The sequence below is a fragment of the Vanessa atalanta genome, chromosome 1 (genome assembly GCF_905147765.1).
Source record: "Vanessa atalanta chromosome 1, ilVanAtal1.2, whole genome shotgun sequence".
NCBI classification, from domain to species: domain Eukaryota; kingdom Metazoa; phylum Arthropoda; class Insecta; order Lepidoptera; family Nymphalidae; genus Vanessa; species Vanessa atalanta.
The window spans coordinates 10,910,101-10,917,684 of NC_061871.1; positions in this window are offsets into that span (position 1 = coordinate 10,910,101).

Consider the following 7,584-nt stretch of genomic DNA (forward strand, 5'->3'; position numbering starts at 1 on the left):
AATTTATTAATAATATTTTCTATTTGATATTTTGTGCATAATATTATAATAATCTTACATGATTTGAATTATATAATATCCAGAATACAAAGTCAAACTTCACCTCAATATTTGTTTTGTTGTACTATTTGTGCATTTAATAGAATTTACATCAAATACCGTACTTGATGTTTGCTTTCTTCATTACTACAAACAATTCGAGCAAATATTTGACTTTATTATTGAATCATTCATCAAAAGGCATGGTTAAGTTCACAAGTTAACAAGAAATTAATATAAGAATATAATATAATAACTCGTGCAATAAAATTTGTAATCAAAACAATACACCAACGCAATAGGAGAGTATACTCATAATTTATTTACATTGCTATCAGTGTTGCAATAAAATAATAATAATAGTGTGTTGCCATATTTTAAACTGAACATGAACATGTTTGCTTTTATTTTTATTTCAAATAGGTAGGCGGATTGGCATATGAGCCACTCGTTGGTAAGTGATCACAACCACCGATTAAAATTGGCACTTTAAGAATTATACTCTCTCCCTGACAGCGCCAATTCCCCGCCAACTTTGGAAACTAATTTGCTATGACTCTTGTGCCTGTAGTTACAATAAATTATCAAGTGAATATGTATGGTCTGTTTCTGACAAATTGATAAGCTATGAAATTTAACTCCCTATTCTTTCACTCATGTAATTCGATGGGACGGTTCTACCGTACGACCAGAAAGAGATGAACAAAGGAACAATGGCTTTACACGTGGTCCGGAGTGTGATTTGATTGTGATTGTTGATGATTGATTGTTGTTGTGATTTCATTGATTGCTAATTCTATGCTATTTATGGGAACTATTTGACAAAAAAGCACAATAACTTTTTGAAATTATCTAGAGTTTGAACCTAGATCGTTGCGTGTTGTGAATTATTATTCAGTCTCTAGATCATCGCAGCAACAAACAAAATACCAAGTAATGCAAAAATACTTTTCGCATAACAGTTTTTATTATAATTATTAAATACCAACATATACATCTCAATAGTAAATTACGATTAAATGTAGTACTGTTAAAGAAAGTTATTATGATTCAATAATAACACTTATTATTTTAAAAGAATATTCGCGACATAAATAAATTTTCAAATAATTCAGTTTAATATTATTTAAATGTCTCCTCTAAAAAGTATCAAGATTGTATACTGTATACTGTTACAATTTTTACTTGACGCCTGACGTCCCTACACGACAGTGCGTTTTCATTATATGCAGCTTAGCGGCTACGAGTAAATAAAGCATATTGCCAACTCGGCTCTTTCTCACGAATTCTATCCGCCACGCGAGCACCAAGTATAATCCGCTTTTTACGATTCTAGTCGTCTACTGAGAATTTGAAATGAGAAAAATAACCTCAAATTCTTTGTGAGTGACTTGTGGCTTCGTGTTATGAATGAATGAATTTTATTTCTCAACTGTTTTTATTAAAATAGAGCTCCCGAATTATGTAAAATAGCTTAATTTATGTAAATTGTTCAAGCCAACAGGGTGCTGTAATAGTATAATTTTATTAGCGGTTAGTTATTAGTTTAGTACTAATTTATTTTTAATTGGTTGAAAAGCCTGAAATGTGTATGTAGAAAAGGGTTTTTTACTTCTACTATTTTTATGTAAATAGGTTTTATATATCGAAGTCTTATATTTTATTGAGCAAAACATCAATATTAAAATACGGCGTACGATGTAGTTATTGGAAAATGTTTGGCTGTAGTGCTTAATATTTAAATTTAATATTGAACCAAAAAGTTTACATCGTGAAATAAATCTCTTTTATTTATCGCTGTTACAGACAAAGGATATTTGGTTTTAATGTCTGTCTTTCTTGAAAAAAATATTTTTTTCAAAGTATTGTTCGGTTCTCTTGTAATTAAATTATATCTATACCGACAATTTAATAAACTCTCGTAATATTAAATACGTTTTATATTCTAAATTTTAAATAATTAATAAATAATGTTTATATGTATGGTATGTATTTTTTATTTTAAGTAGCGGCTTACATAATTCTTATCTTACAAATTCTTGGGCCATATTTAAAATACCAATGGTTATGCGCAAGACTTCCACGTACCATGAATTGGAACATTTACCCGACTGTCGCCTTTAAAAAGGAGACAGTAATTTGAGGCATTCACCCGATACCCAACTTCAATGAAAAAAATCAAATATTTCATATTAAAGAAGGATTAAGCGAAACAATAAAAATAAATACAATATAAGAAAAGCGACCGACGGAACAATTTTCCTGTGGGTGATGTCAACTTATTTCCTAGGGGAAGCGACGTAATGGCTCCGAACGCACCTATCAAAACCTGAAGTTTAATAAAGAAAAAGATTTCATCCGTCCCACAAAAGGATTCTCGTCCCTAACATTGTTTGTAAAATATGTTTCGTAGTACCGAATTTTAGTTATTAGTCGATTTCAATAAATATTTCGCCGCAAATGCGAATGTTTTTATGATATTATAGAAAATTAATTCAATGTATATTTCTAAATAAAAAACCGTCACTATTTTAAATCGATACAGTAAGTTTTTATTCCAAAACAGAGTAGTAGTTGAAGTAGAACATAGAAATCCTTTAAAAAAAAAACGTTTTTCGGTTATTTTTTAAGTAGACTTGATTATATTTTATGTAATTTTAATCATTATTCCAATCGAATAGAAACACTTTTTTATCCTTCAGAATATTATTTAATTAAATACTTTAAACATTCACGGAAAAGTATGTATTAAACTTAATTAAGATGAATCATTGTCATCGGTTGCTTGAACACTTTAAAAAAAAACTGCGTCAAAATCTTCTCTAGCTGAGTTAAAGTTATTAAAAAGTTACTTCATAAAGTTTCTTGACAAGTTTCCGCGATAAACTAGCAAATAAAGTCCTTTGTTGTAACCACACAAGTTTGAAATCAAATCAAAGTTTTATCCGGACAATAATAGAACGGATATCGATACGATATTGCTATAAAACCGCAAAGACAAGAGGATCCGTAGAATATTATAGGACTTATGTATTCTTCATATTAGTGAGATATTTCTGAAGATATATCTCAGGATAAATTATATCAATAGGAGTAGATTTAATATTCCATAGAATATATTAATAAATCTGCTATAATATGCACTACAAACAGTCGTTGATTAATATATTTTTATTTGTATTATTAAATTTTACCACTATTATACTTTACCACCTACATACGTATATCCCCCTGTAAATTTACTTCCATAATTCCGATAATAACTGCTATGACATTCATCACACAATTTTTCCGCGAATCCATAATTAATATCATAGATTATTCAAAATTTCGACCAATAATAAAGCGTTTATTCAACGTCAGAGTTGTTTATGGTTGTCTATAGTTCTGCGGTTGGGATAGAGTATATTTTTTGTTGTATAATTATGAGCTGAGCTATTTACTGTAACGTCACACCCAGACTTAAATCAAATTTAGTTTAGAAGAAACTGATCATCGAAATTTGGACAACAATATATATATATACATATATACTAACAAAATGATATTAATACTACTACGGATAATAATATCTAACATTCGTAAACATTTTTAGATAAAATAAAATACGGGCATAGGGCTGAATATGACTACACATATTTTTTTCACGAATGACGTCATAGAGAAAATAAAAACTATTTATGTCCGTGTAAATAATTACGGTTTAGAAATAATTCTCTCAGTGTATCCAAACTATCAGTGCAGTGGCTAGTGAAACGTGAAGCGGTACGTTTTGTATCCTCTCTTTCATTTTACGCGCTGACTGTAACAAATGATTGGGGGCGGACAGCGCTCAGTTTTGTATTGGACTCACTTCTGGTAATGCTTTTACTGTAATATTTCTTCATTTAATACATGTATACGTTTTTATTGTTAGAGCCGAGACAGCTTAGTAGTTAAACCACGTGGATTTTAAATCAAACATTGCGGATTTAAAGCAAGACAAGCATTCTTTCTCGTGTTTGATTCGTGTTTATAATTCCTTCCGTGTTGAAGAAAAACATAATGAATAAAACTATCTACCAACCAGTATTAGCAAACCAATACTAATCTATACTAATATTATATATAGTGACTCAATTTGTCTGCCTGTCACTGAATCGAATTTCATGAAATTTCGTTTGGAGCAAGCTTGAACTCTAAGGAAGAACATAGATTAATATTTATGCCTATCACCTGACTACCAATCCAATACGAACAAATATAATAATTGTAGCAATAAAATATACGTTTCTTTTTTTTAAATATAAATCAATAAGACAATTCAATCCTTATCTTTTATTACCATTTACACCCAAAGATAAAGAAAGTTTCGATACTTTACTTGCATTGGGGTATTTTATAGAGTAAACACCCCAAGGATTCAATTTAGATTGACCAATAAGATAAGATCTTAAGTAGCATCCGGGTAGCCAATGGAGACACTAAAGAACAAATGTAGTTAAGTAATCCACAGATACAGAAATATTTTCTGTATTTGAATGTCAATAGTATCCGACTACGGACTTTATATTTAAATATTTATGAATCATCTGTTCCCGTATGACTTCTGATCTAATATGGTTATTATCTGAACATTATTAGTATTAAATCAAAATGTATATGTATATTTAGTAAATAAGATTGTAAGACAAGAATATCTTATAATATCTCGATCGGTACTTTTTAAAGGAATTACTAATATTCCTAAATGTCCCAGGGGTTAGGACAAAGTCTGCGACTTTTTACATCGCTAGGCGACCCGTAAGCCATAACGCTATTTATGTTTGAATTGGAAATATCCGTGAATTTTAGGCCGAAGTTGGGGTATTTTGCCTTTAATTGTAACTTCGAAAACCTTTATATATTTCCTTGTTAAAGAAATATGAAGAAATAAAAGTCAATCATTTACGCATTGCATTATATATAATAGATACTAGCTGTGCCCGCGACTTCGTGCGCGTTTGAATTTAAGTTATTTGGACATTGCAGCGTGACTTTATTTTAATTTTATATATAATTCTAAAATAAAAGTAGTCTATGCTACTCCTTATTACATCAGCTATCTCCCAGTGAAAATACCGTTAAAATTGGCTCAGCCGTTTCAGAGATTAGCCTGAACTAACAGACAGACAAAAATTGTAAAAAAATGTTATTTTGGTATATGTTACGTGTATACATACATATGCATGTAGTAAAAAGCGCTTATTTTAATAATCCGAACAGACTAATTTTACTATATGTATATAGATAACCTACTTAATCAAAAATATATCCTGGATAACATAAGGTATATTAAAACAAAAAGATAAATTTAATGATATTTACATAGTCGAAGAGGAGATGTGACTGGCTAATTTTTTTTATTTTCTCAGTCGTCGCTTTCGTAGCGTATGTTAAAGCTGAAACTATTTCAAATACATTTTAGCTTTATATGAGACAATTTTGGAAGCGAAAATAAGTTTTAAAATGGCTGCAATACAAATGCATTACTAATACTATGCTATTTATAAAGATGAAAAATTAATTTGTAGGTATTAACTATTTGTAATTTTTATTTGTATGTGATTAAGGCCTCAACGTTAATAATTCTTATGTAAATAGAAATGGTACACAAATAGATTTATATGTATTTATAAGTTTTTTATATCTCTAACTGATTATATAACAATAAGTAATTGCGAATCTATATACTGTGTCCGTGAGTCAGAATTTGATAAGGACTACCCATCCTTTTTAACTCCACTTATTAGAAAGAGATACCAACATGTTCAGTCCTGTCAAGTGACTTTAGATTAATGTTTGTATACAACAGATTCGACGTTTTGTTTATATTTTTTGTATGTGTGTGCGATGACTGGCTACTTATAAAAAATATTTTTTTATTTTATTTATTCGTTACCACAGTTTACATAGCATATTTAAGGCTGGGTCTCTCTAGTGAGCATGATTCATACTCGTGTCAGAGGGACCCACTCTTCCATAACATGTTGTGTTATATAAGTAACCAAAGAATAAACAAACTTTTAATTAATATAAAAAAACAAAGAAAATAAAGTAAAATCAAATATAAAAAATATATTCTGTTCAACTAGACTCTTACAAGAAGTGCCTTTGAAGCATGCTCAGTCACTAATTTTCTAACAATAATATTCTTCACCGATTTCCAAATCAATGCAGATTTGAATATGATTGGCAGACAGACGGTAAAATGAAGAAATACGAAAGATTTTCTATATTAAAAAAAGGAAACTTTTTGAATGACGAATCTTCGTCATAATTTAATTATAATTATATATAGTAAAACAAAAGTGTTAGTCATTAATTTATGTAATAAAAGCCTAAATTACATAACGGTGACTTGACAATGATTAATAGCAAACTCATAGGTTTGTTTTTGACCCCAGACGTTCCCATTCCTAACATAATAAAAGTATATTATTTAGTTTATTTTTTAGAAAAATGTTTTTTTTTTTATTTTAAATATAGATAATTTTTACTTAGTAGGTAAATATAAATAAGCGAAACTTCATAAGACTGTCGTCTTAACAAATCTTTGTTATTCGGAACGCAAAATTCCACCTCTGTTGTATTTAAACTCCTTGCAGAACGAAATTTCTCAACGGAGGTATTTATTTCGTTGAAATTTAACTCGGAAAATAATAATATTCAAATACTAACTTCATTTGAGTTTCAAGAAGACATCTGTATACATAAACCATGTAATAAAATATGTAAATAACGTTATATAAAATGAATAATAATGACTGAATGTTATATTCTATGGTTCTCAAACGACCTCCGCCTAATTTGGAGAAGCATCGCTGTTTCAAATGCTTGCCATTTATTTTGATCTCGACGAGGAAGAATTCTTTTTTCAAGTCCGTTGATGGCAAATGAGTTATTGACCTTGGCGCTGTAAGAAATAAACGAATAAAAAACATTAGTATGTAAACCGGAATGGCCTGCCTAGTGAATAGAATAAGTGGCACTTAAGTAAGATCGCGCGCTCAAACTTGGGCAAGGTTCACCAAGTTTAATGTGCTTAAATGTTTATAAACCAGTCGTACTTAGCAAGAATTAAAACAACATGTAGAATATTTCGACTTGATTTGCTTACGCGCTTTCTTTACCCTAAAGGTAATGAACTCTCATCGTTCAGTGGGGAAACATATCGACGGTTTTTTTTTTTTTTACATTATAATATATGAATTAGAAATCTTATTTTAATCAGTGTGTCTTTTCAGTTAAAGAACATATAAATAGATAAAAAAATAAGAATTTAGAACGTAGATTATATCTGGAAATGTATTTCACAATGAAGTCAGCTAAATTGTCAGTCGAATATTACCAGAAAATTCAACGCCATCAACTTTCATGGGTTAGAGTGAAACAAAAACCGTCGGAATAGCGACAGAGCGCTAGGACCGTTCTATTACCGTAACGACATGATATTACGTTTACCCAAAAATCTTTATAGCGAACACAGCCATTCCAGCCCCGACCTAATCAACCGACGCTCCTTTG